The sequence below is a fragment of the Cygnus olor genome, chromosome 12 (genome assembly GCF_009769625.2).
Source record: "Cygnus olor isolate bCygOlo1 chromosome 12, bCygOlo1.pri.v2, whole genome shotgun sequence".
Lineage (NCBI taxonomy): Eukaryota > Metazoa > Chordata > Aves > Anseriformes > Anatidae > Cygnus > Cygnus olor.
Genome location: NC_049180.1, coordinates 7,196,278 through 7,214,546, shown reverse-complemented (window position 1 = coordinate 7,214,546; position 18,269 = coordinate 7,196,278). Strand labels below are relative to the sequence as shown.

The following is an 18,269-nucleotide window of genomic DNA, read 5'->3' as shown; positions in this document are numbered from 1 at the left end:
GTAGGTTTTTTGTTTGTTTGTTTTAAAAGGACTGGAGGTGATGGAATTGTAATTGATTTGAATAAATGCTTACCTGAAAAGCTGAAGCCTGATAATACCAATATACTTCTCATTATAGACAAATCACTGAAAATACTTTGCTAGTAAAGGGAAACTCTTACTGTTTAAGAACTAAAAGAGATTAACTTTCCTGCTTTAGGTCATAAATTGGCCCTTAGGTCATAAATCAAAACTTTTTTCTGACACCCAATTCTGAGTTCAGTTTTGGGTTATATGACTGAGAGGTCTGACCTGCGATAGTCACTTTTTTTTTTTTATTTCAGGAGTTCCTGGATTTGAGCAATTGTTGTGCTCCATTTTAAAATGAAGCCTGGAGAGAATAGTGGAGGCTGAATGCAGAAAACATACTGAAAGGAATAATAACTGTCATTCTTTTTTCAAGAAGGTAAATATTAAAGGTAATAAACAATTCTAGGAAGTTCTCATTTCTTTCCAGTAAACTAAAATTGCATTTTCCACATTGCTTAAAGTGGTAAGTTTATTTAATTTTGAATTACTTATATGAGTGGAAAAATAAAACCATGAATCTAATTCTTTGTGTTGTATAGAGGGTCTATCACTGACCTCCATATACACAGAATCAAGACTGAGTAATTGATGGATCATGGTGCATTTCAATTTTCAATAAAATCATAGAACTAGGTCACTGAAGTACAGGGTCAAAAGAATTTTTAGACATACTAAAAACAAGAAGGATTGTTTTCATAAAAGAAGAGTTTCTCAAGCAATAAGATTTGTGCCAAAAAAGTAATACTAATCAATGTGTTGTATCCAAAGGGATCCAATAATGAATTTCAGTTACATTTAAACTACAACATTGTTTGTTTATTGTTCAGCATGAACTACAGCTTACAAACCTACTGATTCAATAGAAATAATCAAGTGTCTTCAATAAAACAAGATGAATGGGGTCCCAGGGCTTTACCAAACTTCACTGATGCAACATGCATGCTTATTTTCTGACAGTTGGTTCATATTATTGCCAATTGTTAAATACCTTCTCATTGTATAAAGGCAAATTATAATGGAATTAAAATGCTTTCCATTACTTAGACACTCTACAGAGGGGAACTTATCACAAATACTTCTCAATTCTTAAAGGTTTTGTGAATGGTACTCTTACAACACTAGGACACTAAGTTTACCTCGTCTGCAAGTAGTTGTTAAATTCATATATCTTTAGATTTACACTTATTAAAAAGCCCTATGTCAGACATTTTATATTGAAATGAGTAAAAAAATTCACTTGCTAGTCCTTGCTACTTACACTGCAGAATACTCTCTTAGCATTTTTTTTATTTTTTAATTAATACTATAAAATCCTAAGCATGCTAAAGTATATAGGAAAATGTCTGTTGACACCAACATCAGTGTCAGCATGGAATCACTTATACCAGTGATGTCATCAGCATTGGGATTTTACTCTTAATTCAAGTAGTAGGTGGTTGGCTATTTGTGAGAAATGTGTTGCTTATGGGCACTTAGCCCTGGTACTCCACCTAGGTATGATGTGTGACTTATTTGTGACATGTTTATGTGAACTTTGTATAATGTCACAGCTGTATAATAAGAAGCAGTCTCAATGTGAAAATATATATATTATTGAAGAGTGAATAGAGCTTTCAAGAATATCATAAGAGGTGAGTCACAGAACTAATGAGCTGTGCTATTAAGCTTGAGAAAACATTTATGAAAACATGATTTAGCAAATGCTTTTCATTTCTACTTTATTTCTTTGAGTAAAGAATCTCCCCCATCCCCCAATATTGGAATGTTGATATAAAGAATTTATATCGTAATGAATCATCTCCTAAAATATTTGTATGCCATCTCAAGTTTCAAAAACATATTGTGAGCTGTAGAACATCCAATATGATGTCTTTATGCTAATGGCATCAAGAGATGATATTAAGTGCATCACAAAACTGTAGTGGAATAAGCATTTGATTATTTGTAGTCAGCACTAATATATTCAATAATGCATGGCAAAAATATTACATAAAATGTATTATTCATATACTTTTCTCCCAAATGCACCTTAAAATGGAATGGTTCACTCTGCCTTAGGAATTTTTGTCATGGTGTTTTCTTCTGTTCTTAACTTTCTTAACCACAATGCTTTCTTTCTTAATCATATATTCAGTCAATTGCATAGCACCTTCTCTTGGTGGATAACTCATTTTCTTTAACTATGTTTTTTTTTTTTTTTTTTTCCTCCTGGATCCTTGAATAAATTAGAGACTTCTAGAATTCCTACCACACACAATTTCTCTGTGGATTATTTTTTCAGATAGTTTTGGGTTTTACAACAGTTATACAAATGAAGGAAGTTTGATGTTCAATGTTACTGTGAATAGATGCATATATGTCTGATAATATAGTCAGTTTGGGCATAATTCTATCTCTGTTAGTTAAGCCCAGTAGGGATTACGGAGCATGCAGGAGAGTCCAGGTATAAAATGAATACTTACAGAACTAAAATTGAGGTTCATTATTAACTCAAATTGTGTTGTCTTACAAGTATTATTTGTTTTGCTTTGAATGAATATTTAAAAATGAAGCAGTGAATTATTCCTCTTTCTGCATCAAACTCAACTACGTTTTCATTAATGGATGGGGCCACATACATTTTAAATTTCTAGACACTTCCTGGAAAACATAGTCTTGACTAGCAACTATTTCTAAGTTCAGCCTGAATCTTGCAAATAATTTTAAGCTGAGATAAAATAATTTTCTTTAGCTGAGAAAGAAAAAGAGAAAGAGAGAAAGAGAGAAAGAGAGAAAGAGAGAAAGAGAGAAAGAGAGAAAGAGAGAAAGAGAGAAAGAGAGAAAGAGAGAAAAGAAGTGTACCAAATCAATGTATAACAGAAAGAGGACAAGGCAGTTCACTTACTTTTCGTTTCCCCAAATATTTAAAAACTTGAGCTTGCAGCTAACTAAAATGTTTGTTGCTGTTTTATTATTATTTTGGACACAGAAAAATACATTGTTCCTACAGCTTTATTCATGATCCTTGAGGAAGCCTACTGTCCTGGAAAAGCTACATATAGGATATTGCATTTGTACAGTCTTTATATACCATGCAGCGTGCAGGATCTTGTAACGGAAGAGCTATCAGGGCTTTATTATGTCCACTCCAATTGGGAAAAGAATGAAATGTGAAGTGGTGACCAAGTCAGATCTGTCAATATTCTTGTCAGAATATTCTTTTTTCTTTTTTTTTTTTCTTTTTTTTTTTTTTGATGAATCCCATAATCTAGAATGGCTATCTTTTTGAAATTACATTTTTCAGACATTGTTTATAGTATTATTACAAACAAATGCTTTTAGTCTTCTGTTGCATGAAAGTAAAGACAAATATTACTGAGGATTACCAGATCAGAGGCTTACAGAAATGTGTGCCTGTTTTCTCCCCCCACCCCCTGACACTAACTAAGCCAAACTAGTCTAAAATGAACTGGGTGCAACTTTTCCAAGTGAGCGTTTTTAGCTAACCCAGTAAAATTAACAGAACTAGAAAAGGGATTAGCCTGAAATTAATAAAACACCAAAGAATATACACATCTTTACTTTCTTTCTTTCTTTCTTTTTTTTTATTTTCCCCTGAGCCATTAGTTAAATGCCATAGCACTGTAATCCCAACCACTGCAAGAATTTCTTCTTAAAAGACAGGATAGTAGTCACAGCTCTCAAATACTTTAATTCAAAAGAACAACTTGAACAAAACGCTGTGCTTTAGCAACTGTCAAGATACAGGGAATGGGAGTAAATCAGAAGCCACTGGTGTCAGATGCATCAGGCTGATGTGGCAACAGAGCTGTTAAATGCAATGGCTCTGCCTTCCAGTTGTCCTTGTGAGGTCATTTTGTATAGCATGTAAGCAAATGAAATCACAACTGGAAAACAGTAAGTTACACTGCCAGGACACAAATGGCTACATAGCAGATCAGGCAGCAAAGAGACTGCTGCAAGCAGCAGTATGTATTAACAGGAATCTACTAGCAGTTTCAGTATAGAGGATTTGCTTCAGACTCTTTGTAGATCAGGAGGTGATTTGTCACAGCTTTATGTGGGTTAGACCCCTTGTGCCATTCTTCACAAAAGGAAGACATTTTTTATTAGATCATATGGCATCACCTAGGCTTGTCTCATCATTTAATAACTGTTAGCCTCACCAGGGATAAAACTCTTTCCACCACCTACTTTTTCTCATTCAGTATAAAGTGTCTTTTTTAGCAACATCAATAATGAACATTAGGATGGGATAAAGGTATGTAGCTCCTCAGTAGTTCTTGAATGAATCCAGACACGATGGTAATCAGTTTGGGTGATTGATTCTTCACCAGAGTTTAAGACTAGAACAAAGACAATAGGCACAAACTTCGCTATTCTAATAATACATGCAAGCAAATATGAAAGAGCTCATTAAGCCTGTGCTGAGTTTGCCTCTCAGCATCACATGCCTTTCTTAGCCATGGTGACAGATCAAGATATAGCAATACCAGTTCTGTGGAGAAAACAACAATAAACCCAACAAACAACAACAAAGACACTAGTTAAAATAATCAACAACCAAACCTGCAGTGATGGAGGAACATGAGAAGAAAAATTGCATTGAATGAGCTACCTAGCTGAGGTATGCTATTAGCATTTGAGTATGACAGACAAAGTAAATGTCAGCTACCAATTTATGATGAAAAGGAGACGTAGATGATTATTTATCTCCTAATGTAAAATCACACATTTACATTATCTTACACGTATAAGATGGCTTAATTATATAGTTAACGTGAGTTCTGATATCAATTTTAAAAGTTGCTGGTGCAAGTCTGCACTGTGCCCTTGGAGCACAATCTAGCCCACCCTTGGTTCTATCTACAGGCCACATTTGCACTAGGCCAGCTCTGGCTTTTGCTGCACTTTGCTGACCGTTTGTACTAAGCTTGAGCTGTGACACCTACTGGTTCAGTCTGCTGCATATCAAAACTACTCTGCTTAAAATAAGTTTATCTACTGCACTTCACGATGAGATAAATACCCTGCTAGTCTTTAACACACACCCCGCTTCCCCATGCACACCTTCCTCTGACCCTCCCCTAGATTAGAAGTTAAAACCACATTTTTTGAGAGTGAAACATGAAAGTGTCCAAGATGAATGACATTTAAACAGGAGAGAATTACATTACACAGAAACTCAAAAAAAAAAAAAAAAAAAAAAAGGATAGAAGGCTTTCCATTCTTTTCAAGACATTAATCTATTTCCTTCATCCTTATGAAAATTATTAGATTTAAACAAACAAACTCTAAAAAAATCTGGTTAATAAAATGAGTCACTTCCTTACTTTAGGTAACGGTCCCTCTATATGACCTTGCAGCCTTGCCAAGCAAGACACACAATCTGTTTTATCTGAGAAGCTTTTTCTTTCTGCTAACTTCCCTCTGTTTCCACCCACATAATTTATTTTTTAACAGAAGAAAATAATTTCCATTTTAAAATTATCATACTTGCTTTTCATATGACCCATTTTTCATACGTAAGAGTTTCTAAATCAGAACAACAGCCCTCTGCATCTCAGAAAATAACTGATTCCTTTCTCCTTCTCTCAGGTAAGATTTTGATTCCCTTTTTCCTGTTCTCACAGATTATTTAACCATTTTGCTGGCCCTATGGTGGCTTCTTCAGTAATTCAACATCATTACTCTAGCTCCTTCCAGTGGTAAATCATAATGTTCAACAAGAAAAGAATAGAGCTTGTAATATACCTTTAATCATTTTGCTCTACAGAAGCCAAATAATTACTGTCTTTAAAAACAAGTCTTTCTGCTTGTTCGAGTTTTGCATCAAAGGTACAGGGTAAATGAAGCTCAACGGTATAGCTCAGTTTCACTCCCAATTCTAACACATTTTGGTTAGGTAGCTAACATTGCCATTTTACCTCCACTACAGAGTACCTCAAGACTTTTTTTTTTTTTTTTTTTTTTAATCTGCTATAATGTAATGAGGGTAATAGCAAATCTACATATCTGGCTAACTATAGTTTCAGCCTAACTCAAAGCAGGAGGTCATAGAGGCCAGGACGGTAACTTGAAATAAATTCAACTGTTGATTGTTTTGAGAATTTTATGTGCTTTTTGAAATATTGTTACCAAGTTAAGGAATAGAAAAAAAGCAATCAATATTTATAGAATCATTTTAAAAGATATTTTAATATTTATTCATTTAGACTACAATATATTTGAGAAATTCTACATGGATTAATCGAAGGATGAGCTTTGAATTCATCTTTGACGATCCAAAAAAAAAAAAAGTAACCCCACCCCCCCACCCCCCCCAAAGTAAAAATTCCCAGATATAACATATGAGCTACAAATGTTAAAAACAAGCTTACCAAGGGATGTCTGTGCTGCAACATTATGGGAGAAATTTGGAGTTCCATTGATTAAAGTGCTGAAAAATAAGAAAGTCAAACAAACTTGTTAAAGAAGTTAAAACAAAGTGATGAAACAATTCATTACAGAGCTGTAGGCATGTTAACAATATTCAGCAGTTCTGCAATGACAGACATAAGCTGTCAGCAGAGAATATATGTAATCATTTATTTGATTATAAAGTACCTAAGAGTGTTCAGCAGGTCAGATTTTTCAACTGGCTGAGCTTTCTAATAGCTCTTCTCAATCAAGGGATTGTGCTGCACAGTGGAACACTGAGCACAGATATAAGGATGATGGAGGTCACTGACCCATCTATTTAAATAAAAAAGGACTGTCCAGAACAGCTCTACAAATGCTCCTTCCTACAAGTTTCTGTTCCGAATCTTTGCTTTTGCTATTAACATATGAATTTAGGCTCTTGTCATTAGATACCATGCTGCAATAAGCTGGAGTTGAACCAATACATAGGGAATCATTAGTCTGAACAGTAATGTGACCTCTACACAAGATTTAGACCTCAATCTTTTATAAGATTATGCATGTGCTTAAATCTGTCTACTTGTAAAATACTATTACAATTAATCACTGGGGGCAAGTTGGTTGAGAGAATCAGTGAAAGAACATTTAGTCCATGTCTTATAATTACTTGAATCTGTTTCTTATTAATCAAACTCCACTTGGTACGTTACTACTAGTTATGCTTATATTAAAAACTGGCTGCCCATTTTCCTTTTCCTTCACAATTCTCATTTCTCTTTCACAAGAAAAAAATTTTCTCAGTCAACTTGGTCCCTCCAAGGTAAAGTTATAATCAAAATGAACAATATCACCCAAGGAATTGAAAATCAGTTGTTGTACTTAAAGGCCTTAGGGACAGATTCAAAGAAAGATGTACACTCATAAAATGGGACTCAAGCACCTAAATTCCCCACGAGTCCAGAATTATGATCTTGAAAGCTCACTCAACTGATCCTAGAGATGGTTGAGCTCCAAAATGCCCACTTCTTCACATTAAACTTGAAGTCCTTAACTTGGCCAAGTTTGGACATGGAAGAATAAAACGTTTACCTTGAAACCACGTCTGAATACAACTTGGAAACAGGAAGACCATGAAACCCTGATTAATGGATATTCATGTAGGGAACATTATATTATGCTGTCTACTCAAACCTACAAATGTCCACCTCTGAGGAGACAGGCCTACTGAGGATGTATTTTTCTACATTCCTTACCAAAATTGAGTAATTCTGCCAAGAATAACTGTATGTTGAAAAAGTAAAGGGAGGCACTATCTCTAGAACCTAAGAGAATATACTCTTTAGGGAAAACAAACAAACAAACAAACAAACTCTGGTTACTCATTTATGCACAACATCTGCTAGATTAATTACAGAACCTCCACACAGGTGTGATTCCTCAACCCCTCTACTTACCTCCCTTCCTGCCATATTTGTGCTTTCTGATGCTGTTAAGTGGTCACCTTCCTGTCCTGTAGCACAGTTTCAACAAGAGGAGCAATACTGCCCTGTAGATCATGCTGCTTCTGAGGGACCGCCACTGGGTGCTACCTCAGCCTGCAGCCTCTCCCACACAACGCGGTTGCCGCCATTTTGTGAGAAGAATGGGGATCGTTCCTTTGAGGAAAGGCCTCACTCCAGGGGAATTTCTGGTTTTACTTTTAAATAAAGCCTGACAGAGATGTTTAGAAAGGTGAGGTTTTTGACTGTGGTACTTAGCTGAATTGTTTAAATGCGTTGTCTGTTAACTGTCTAGATCCTTTATTCCTGTGGTTTACTGAGGAGGGCACACATGGTAGGAAGATAGGAAGGCTACAGTTCAGCCTGTCCTGAAATGGCGGCTGGGCAGGGTGCTGGCTTCTGGCAAACAGCCAGCAAGTGGGATACCTGGAGCTGCTGTTGGCAGCAGTGAGCAGCCCCAAAGGCAAATTTCAGAGGGAGGGAAAGAGACAAAGAAGGCAGGCAGGAGGGCAGCATGTCCGAGTCCCCTACAGGGACTGGCTGCTCCATCCAGAATGCCATTCCAAAGCACTGTTGCAAACAGATCACTGTATGAGTGCACAGGTAAGGGTTTATTTTTAGAGCTCTCTGCTTAATGGCTTGACCAGTATTTTTGGCTTTTCTGTTTCTGTTTTTTTTTGTTTGTTTGTTTCCAAGTTTACTTATGTGGTTCTAAAAAGACTTGACTGCAGAGAGTTGAAGTCAGATATATAGGTGTTTCAGGAAAGGTGCAGCTTCGGATGACTCAAGTTCCCACTTCCTGCTTTGATTAGCTCAAAGCAGCGCCACCACTCATCATAACACCAATTTTTTATAGAATGACAAAGTGCCAGACTCTCTCTATGCCAAGTAGAGACAACAAGCATAGATGCTGCCTCATATAAGTTTCTCAATTCAAATCTCAGGGCAGAGAGCTTAACGTTTAATGGATCTAGGCCTGATAAATTGAGCCTACTGAAGGTGGTCTGTATATACAAGTTTGGAGAAGTGTGATTGCCATCTTTGACAGCTTAAGAACAGTTGAGATAAAATCACTGAGTAATGAAAAAGCAGGAACCACCAGGTTCCATCTGGTTACTTATCCTTTGCTGTGCTGAAGAATCTGGATGTAGTATGTGAGGAGAGGGTGCTGAACAGGTTGAAAGGTTAGAGTGTGATTAATGGGATGATGTGTGGCTACCATGCAGTAATCCCCCTACACTCTATCCAATTCAATTTGGCCTATATCGTGTTGTAGAAAAGATTTAAATAGTCTTTCAAAGCCAGAAGAATAACATTATTACAATCCTCTATGCCTTTTTAATGTGATTCTCTCACAAGTAGATTTAGTATGGAGAAATAGTTTCAATAACAAATAGAAAACAATTAAAATAAAAAAGCCTCCTCATTCTCCAATCCAGGACTCAATTGGAGAATTACTTACTTGTGAGTTAAACTATTGTTTCAGGCAGAAATTTCCAGTAGGGGAAACTGAAATCTGGGAACTATGTGATGGTAAAATGCAAGGTATTAACTATTGTTTTCCGTACTGAATTCTGTACTTGCAGAGGAAATGGCAAAGAGAATTCTACATTTATAATATAGTCAAAAAACTATACTAATTAGTATTTTTAGAATAAGTTAGTCATGCAACAAGGGATTGGAAGAGCTTAAAGAGGAGTAAGTTAACGTTTCCAAGTGACAAAAGTTTGTTTATTTATTTATTTAAGCCAGAATCTGTTTTTCTTCTGACCTTGTTTTGTGCATGAACTGTTTTAATTAGAATGCCAATAGTGGATGGAGCCTTGTGTATGTATTTTGAAGAAAAGAGCAAGAGTATTTTGGGGCACTGAATAATCATATTATTCATTAGAATTAATTTACTCGAAGAAGCATCCTGTCCATCTAAGGCCGTAGATATCAGACTTACATAGTAGTGCTATACTTTGATTTATCTTTGCCTCTAGAATCATTCACAAAAGTTTTCAAGGACTTACCTTGAAGTAAGCCAAGAACACAATACTTAAGGTGCATGATGCTTCTCTGAGGAGGTGGTGAATATTGGCAAATTCAATGCAAAAAGAGTCATATATTCCAGCAATACATATAGAAGAAACAGAAGGCTAAGTAGAAAGAGACTTTAAAAAAAAAAAAAAAAGTCCTCCTAGTCTTAGGTTTTCATTCCTTCTTTTTTTTTTTTTTTTTTTTTTTGTTTAAAAAGTCCCAGTGAAGTTGATATGCCTTCTTGGAGTTGAGCTTACAGAGGTGGTTAAATGCTGTTTGTTTTTTTATCCAGATTTCAGATCTGATGAATTTCTTCATTATCAACAAACCTAATTGCTGCTGTACATTAAACTGGCACATCTTTCCTTCTACTGCAAAATGTCTATTTCCCAGTCCCTCTAAACTCCAATTGTCCTTGTTTCTTTTTCTTTTTTTCTTTCCTCATTATTCAATCACCTTTCTATTCATGGTCAATAAAGAATGTTGGAAGAACTTTCTAGTGGTCAGCTGTGTGGTTAATGAGCCTTCATGAGATGTGGAGCTCTGTCATTTTAGTGTTTGATCCCTTCAGTCAAGTGTACTTCACCACTTTGTACTCTCTATGTGTTCTTTACATTGATACTTCTTTTAAAGCTTAATCTTTGGCATTTAAAATGCTCTTAAATTATAGTAAATCCAGATGTCATTGCTGAAAACCCTCACCCTCACATCTGTCATTCTGTTTTGTGAGAGTTGGACCTGACAGTGGCAAATGGCACGCTATGTATTCTAAGAAACCCTGAACAAATCTATTTCCTTTAGATGTTTAAAAAATGTAAATCTATTTGTTTTCTTGGGATTGTTGGTGTAAGCATTCTAGAGAGTATTGCAGTAAATATAGCAGTGTTACAGTCTTTTAAATAACTGTAGTATTACTTTTCCTATGAAGCTAGATGTAGAGATCTTCAGAATGGTTTCATTTTGTATATCTGCAAGTTCTTCATTGTTTTGCCAAAATGCAAGTGCACATTATGTATTTGCATTACCTATCCGTATGGATCAGTTCTCTACCTGGATTTGTTAGTGGTCTTCTAAATACAGTGTACATATACAGTAAAGGTTAAATATCAGAGCCAAAACATGGAATGGTGAATTTCTGCATGTGAGTCACAACTCAGAGTTAGGGAAATGGTATGTACTTGCCCAATTTCTGTGAGCACTGTTTGTGTATAATGAGGATTGAATTTACATGCAACATTCTCCCCTTTTTCTTTTCTGCAAGTGAAGCAGTTAGAAACAAAGAGAAGAAAAGGTACTTGAGAAATGATATGGGGAAACAGGAAACTAGATGGTATTTTTGAGATCACACAGCCTTGCTGTTGGATGTGTGCCTCAGAAGCATCACGCGATAAAGAGATGTATACCCACTAGAAGGACAAGTTTTCCTAAATATTTATGAGCCAGAATCAGTAATCTAATTTGTGGGTATGAAATACAAGGAGGGGTGATAGGCCTTTGTCTGAAGTGTTCTGCACTCTGATCAGTGAGTCTTTACCTCAGTGCTGCTGAATTTAATATATTTTAATTATTGCCACTGGTAAGGAAACTGCAAGCACTTCTCTGTAGAGAGGATAGCATAAGCTGACATGTACTCCTGCTCTTGCAAAATAAGTTCATCTGAACTACGCAGAATATGGTGTTATGACTATGGCAAAGCTTTTGTTAAAGCAGGAAGAAAATGCATGTCCCCTTGATGAATACATACAGTCAGTGCTGAAATTCTTGTACAGGTTGTGTGCATTTTTAAGGGTTAAGCTTCTACAGGAAGTAGACCTCACTGTCACAAGCAGTTAGCAAGCCAGCATCTGTTTTACCAGTGCTTCTGTGCTGAAGTAGAGAGGATTTATATAAATCTCATTGATATATATCATGCTTCTCTTAGTAAGTTGCTTGATATTTCTACAATGCCTCTAGGGTTATGTTCATGGCACCTATAGATTCCTGATCTATACTGTGAACCATTGACATAAATATCATGGAACAATATTGTTCCGTGGAATTTGCTTGTGAAATCACTAGATTAGAATTTTCTGTTCTGAAAAAGAATGTTGTTTTCAGTATTTACCAAATAAAACAATGCAATGTTGCATTGAGCAAAATGTTAAATTTTGTTATGATGAAAATATTAAAACTTGAAGGCTTTTAATTGTAAAAAGTAAAAATCAGGTGTAGTAAATATCATTATTAGTAATTTAAAAAAAAAAAGGAAAAATGATTAAAATTAAGTGTTCTTTTCCCAGATATGTTAGCTAAAGAACAAGTTAACTGGACTACAATAACTTGATTTTTCAAGGGCAGTTTCTGAATCAACCTTCTAAAGGACATCTGGTTACATGTAACTCAGTGATTTTTTTAGCCATGTTAATAGAAAGCGAATATTTTATGGAGGTTCTGTTTTGCTATTTTTTTTTTTCCTTTGGTTTGTTGGAGTCATTAAGTATTTAGATAACATTATTTTCTTACAACCAGGTATAGGAGAAACCTGGTGTGATAAAATAACGTGTGCTTAACAGTGCATCTGCTTTTCATCATTTAGACATCTAAATTACTGAATAATATTTTCCAATTCCATTTAAAATTGACTTGATTTAGGAACCTATAGAATTATATCTTTACAACAGAACAGTTGGGATTAATTCTGTATGAATATTGCAAAGAAGTCAATGATGGTGAATTGGCTTTATTGTTTGCATTTTGACATAAAGTTTTATAAACTGACTGATATTATCCTGCAGATGGTAACTAATGGAGGGAGTAAAAATATTTGTGCAATAAACAGATGGTGAAAAATAATTTGCATTGGAGTATACCTCCCTTGACATGTTAAGTTGTTGTCACATGATTAGAAGTAATCAATTGCACGGTTTGGCAAGATATTGCTTAATAGCTGAGCCATAGTTGACCATGTGTGCAGTCTTAACCCAACCCCAGCATCAAAACTAACATACTGATTTTTAAATAGTAACTGTTGGTTTATACTATATGACTACAACCTTATTTGCAGCCCTCATATTTGCTGGTTGCAGATAGTTCCCTTTCTTGGCTTCATAGTTAAGATGCTTTCCTTCCCTTGAGTTCTCTCCCAGAATCACTACTACACCTGCAGCAATTCTGGTAAATGGTTGTGGTGTTCACTAAAAGCTCAGTTTCAGAAGTGTATCTATAAAAAACCAATGCAATGTGAATATGAAGAACAGTAACCAAGTTAACTGGGTAGTGAGCAAAGACATTATCTACACTTAAATGTCCTGTATTCAATAGATCATTCCTTGCTATGTTTAGGCATGTTGGGAAAGCAGTATAAGAACTTGATTTGCACAAGACATGCAGCATTGTTTTTTGGGGGTCTTGTTTTAATGAAATGCGAGAAGTTGGTTAAGTAATGCTAGGCATCACTAATCACATTTCAACGAAAATCTATGCAAAGCAATTCATTTTAATGTGAGCATAACACCATTAAATCCTTACATACTTTTCAGTAAGCCCTACTACCAGTGGCAGGTGGAATCAAGTGGCGCCAGGAGCTTCTGGAATTTTCCTGGGAAATGGGAGGAGTGCTTTAGCTCAGCTCCATGCTCCAAACTCTTTTTTTTTTTTCAGACCCCTATCTAGACTTAATACCTGCTCAATAACGTGTTTTATGAAAGCCAGACAGTTTATTTGTTGTCATAGAGGTTAGGTGAAAAATAATACAGAGGTATTGGCCCTAAAAGTCAATTGGTGTTTAAAAACTGCAAAAAGCCATTAGCCCATCTTTTTGACAGTCTTTATAAAGAAAAATAAGTTAATAGTGTCATTCATTTCCATATGATGACAAAAACATCTTGTGTTCAATATAATTCATACTTTTTTTTTAAATAGATGACTGGATTGTATCACATCTAGTATTTTGCATTATATTTCACTGCTTGTAACTTGCTCATTGGGTATAAACTAACTAAACTTTACATAAAAACTATCAGCATAGTAGTAAGGGTTTATTTTATTCCTTCTAGATATCATTTAATGAGCTTTGCTAGATACAATTTTCTGATTAAAATAAAGCTGATTATAAAGTAAATTAAAAGTAAACTCTCAATGATTGTTTTGTACTGTAATGTTTTTAATCACAGAAGTCCTATCAGTTGGATACATGTTTGCATTACACTCTCATGCCTGCCATGATGCTCATGAATTTCTGGTTGCATGTCCCACTGAGGACCTCAGTTGGTCTGCAGAACTGTTGAAGTTGGATTATGATAATGAAAATTGCATATGAACATTATAGCAAACAGTCTGATTCAAATTACACTTCTTAGTTTTTGTTCTGGGAAATCACTGTTCTTAATCAGCAGGGTTCCAGGTACTCTACGTTGGGTTTTGGTTTCAGAGAATGACATCAAAGCTGTTGTTTAACGGTTTTTTTAAAACCTGAGGTTTGAGGAAGGTGAATTACCTTTAATCTCCATAGATTGTCAGTTAAGGCATATAACTGTCTTTTTTTATTAAAAAAAAAAAAAAGCACCTGAAGCAGCTGTACTCTTATGGCTCTGTATTCTCTATATCACTATCAATAATTTAAGAGCCAACACACTGTGAGAGAACCTTCATGTCAGAATTAATTGTTCCTTTGTCAGTTACTGTGTGTTAGAGAGCTGCTTGTTATACAGCAGGACATGTTTGTCTATAACATACAACTGTGTGCACTGAAATTAAGCAAAGCATTGTTCTGACCAAGCTAAGCTGGTGTCAGAAAGCGTGCAAATGTATGCATGCAGTTATGCGGAGTCAGTGGGAATCCATACACTTTAAACAGGTAGTCATTGTTTGTCTTCCTGTAATGTAATGATAGCTCCATGTGTGCAGCCAGCTCCTCAGCTGGTGTCTTAAATCATTTTAGTTCTCTTAACTTTCCTGAAGTGATACATTTACACCACCTATGTACCTAGTTTTACTTCTTAGAATAAGAAAACAGAGCTGAACTAAGCTATGTATATATATTTATTTATTAATTTTTAAAGGAACATTTCAGAATCACAGAATTGTCTAGGTTGGAAGAGACCTCCAAGATCACCGAGTACAACCTCTGACCTAACACTAACAAGTCCTTCACTAAAACATATCACTAAGGACTACATCTAAACGTCTTTTAAAGACCTCCAGGGATGGTGACTCAACCACTTCCCTGGGCAGCCTATTCCAATGCCTAACAACCCTTTAGGTAAAGAAGTTTTTCCTAATATCTAACCTAAACCTCCCCTGGCGCAACTTTAGCCCATTCCCCCTCGTCCTGTCACCAGGCAGGTGGGAGAATAGACCAATCCCTACCTCGCTACAGTGAGAAAAAAGAGAAGGTATTCTCTAATCAGCCCTGTAGGTGTTTTAACATACTGATAAGTTCTTTAAAAAATATTTTTTGTTGTTTTTGTTTTGTTTTTAACTAATAATCCTTAGCAAGTGTTTTGCGGTACAGGTTAAGAAAAGCTAGCATTGTTCAAAATTGAATTCATATATTGTTAGCCATCTCCCATGCTATGTTCTTGTTGAAGAAGCAGAAGGAAAAGAGGGGAAGGGGAATAATTTGATGGATGTGTTTTTTTGTTTTGTTTTGTTTTTTTTCCCTTGGGCACTTCACTGTGGTAACATAGCACAGAGCATCAATACTGGTGTGGGTGGTAGCGGTAAGCTTGCATATTCAGCTCAGGCAGTAACCCAGGAGCCAGTGATTGAGGCTCAGAGGAGCTCTGAGACCAGCTTAATCTGTGGTGATTTCCATTTTTCATTGTGTTTGGCATTTTTGAGGCTGAGGTTTGTTACAGTCTAGAAGTTTATAGTACAGGGCTGGAGAGATTAAATCTTACAGCAATATTGAGAAGACATTCTGAAGGAAATGAGTGAGAAATTGAACCGGCCAGATTTGGGAGCTTTTTGTTAGGTAGCTGCAATAAATTATTCTTCTGTGATACAGTCAAATGAAATACGTACACAGAATTCTTAGAACTTCCAAATATAAACAAATAATTATACTTTCTGTTAACTTAGTATGAAAAAATTGTCAGGATAGCTTTTGATGAGTACAGTTGCACAATGCAACTACTAGACATTACTGAAGTTTCATATACATTTTTTCCTTATTTTACTCATTCCAAGTTTTGACTCCTCTGTCACTTCATGACAAATGGAAGTACTAAAAATAGGCTGTGGCTTTTTTGTAGCTTTTCATTTTATTTTTTGTAAGGGAGCTGTTTTATCTTTCTGAATAACGTTTATAGTATAGGAAATACTCTTAGTGTTCAGAGGTAACAAAAAGTGTCATTCTGATAATTATGTACTGTTTGCTACAATTACAGCCCTCAACCTGTAATTCAATCTGTGTTGGCAGACCATGCATCCATGTGAAACTCCATTGACTTAATGGATTTTACATTGGTATAAAGACCAATTTGCATGTCTTAGATTATAAAGCCAGGCTAATGTGCATATCCCATAAGCATTTAAGGACACATTCCTAAACTGTGACAAGCATAAAAATTGCACTAAAATGAGTAATAAGTCCATGTTTATCAGCTGTACATTTGCTCAGCAATACTGCAATTGTGGAACTCATTGCTACAGGTTGTTTTGGAGACAGAGTAGAAACAAGGTCTAAAAAGGATTAGAGAAATTTATAGAAGAAAAATTCATCAGGGCTATAATGATCAGGCTTTATAGGGAGCTAATTAACTGCTGATAATTGGAGACTTGGAGGATATATCTAGATGCGATTAGTTTGTATTTGCCCTCTTAGTGAAATCCACAGTGGGCTTTCCTGGGTACCACTGAAAGGAAAAGTATCAACTTTCCTGGAAGAAGATGGGGATACAGAAACTGAAAACAACTGAAGTAGGAGAGGGAGCAAGACCTGAAAAAAGGAAGATGGATGAAGGTCAAGGGATCTACAATTCTAAATGGACAACAGAAAGGGAGTGTACTAGAAACACGATATTGGAATTGATGGGTGGTGATCTTTTTTTATTGAAAGAATGCCAAACAAAAATATGTGGGAGAAGCTTACATTATTAATGTTATTGTGTACTTAATTTTGGGAGAAAGAGAATATATTTCAAAATCGCTTATTTTTATTTTTTCAGAGGCCTTACAAGTGTCCATACAAGCTATATATATTTATATATATATATATATGTATTTGTTTTTCTTGAAGTACTGCTGGAAACATACAAACTGAAAAGAAAATAAGAATCTATAACTTTGTAAGCAAGTAAGTTGTCTGTTTCAGCAACTATTTTTAATCAAAAGACATCCTATGTATTATTTCTGGTAGTATTTGTACTTTACCATCTGCTTGGATACTTTAATCGCAAATACGTGATAGATAACAGAATTTTTGTACCTGCATTGTATATCCCACAAAGCCAAGGTACATCTGCAATAATGGAATAAATGTTTAAAGTGGAAAGGAGGAGTTACTAAAATAGTTAGCCTTTTATTTGTACTTGTATAATAACGTGCTCTGGAGTAAAATCTGGATACCATCAGACAAAACAGTTATTACAAAGCATACAGGCACAGTTACATATAGTTGGGGAATTGTTTATACACATCAACAGCTTACTGGATGCTCACTGCAGAGGCTATAATTATCTGAGGCTGAAATTCTACATCTATCAGTCTTTATTGTTAATCGTTCGTTATCACACAAAATGGATGTCTTCTACATTGCTTGTTTAAACAACTGAATTACTGTATTAATGCACTGGTTATGTATATCTAGGTTAGCCCAACAAATTAATAACTGCAATGTATAAGTACATCCCAATACCATAAGTACTGTAAGTTACTGGTCATATTTTTATGTTCTAAGATGCTTTGTGAGTTGGCAGAGCTTTATTAGTAAAAATAGGAAGGAAAATTAAGGGAAATGAATACTTCCATTGAAATGGAAGTATTGTGTTTAGAACTGCAGAGCAAAGTAGTAACAGGGCTAAAAATAGAATCTCAGAAGATACTGTAAGGACTTGAACATACTTTCATCCAAACCCTAAGACAAAGTTGGAATTGAAAAGGATTTCAATTGGTTTCAATAAATAAGGGCTTAAATATCTGTTAAATTCCTTTTTAACCAATTGTTCCTTTTTTCCTCTATTCGGACATTCTCAAAATGTAATGATTTTTTTCAGATAAATCTACAAGCTTTTCATAATCATGTTCTGTTTTTAGCAAAAGTAAAGAATGACCAATTCTCTACTTTTTCAGGATTAA

General features: G+C 35.3%; 1 long non-coding RNA gene across 2 annotated transcripts in view; it reads left to right on the top strand.

Moving 5' to 3' along the window:
• The first annotated feature begins 7,931 nt into the window (after positions 1-7,931).
• The window catches only part of LOC121076860, an 80,612-nt gene continuing 70,274 nt past the window's right edge, over positions 7,932-18,269 (top strand). For both annotated transcript variants that reach the window (XR_005823763.1, XR_005823764.1), the window contains exon 1: positions 7,932-8,202. This is a non-coding gene — a long non-coding RNA (uncharacterized LOC121076860). The remainder of the gene's footprint in view (positions 8,203-18,269) is intronic.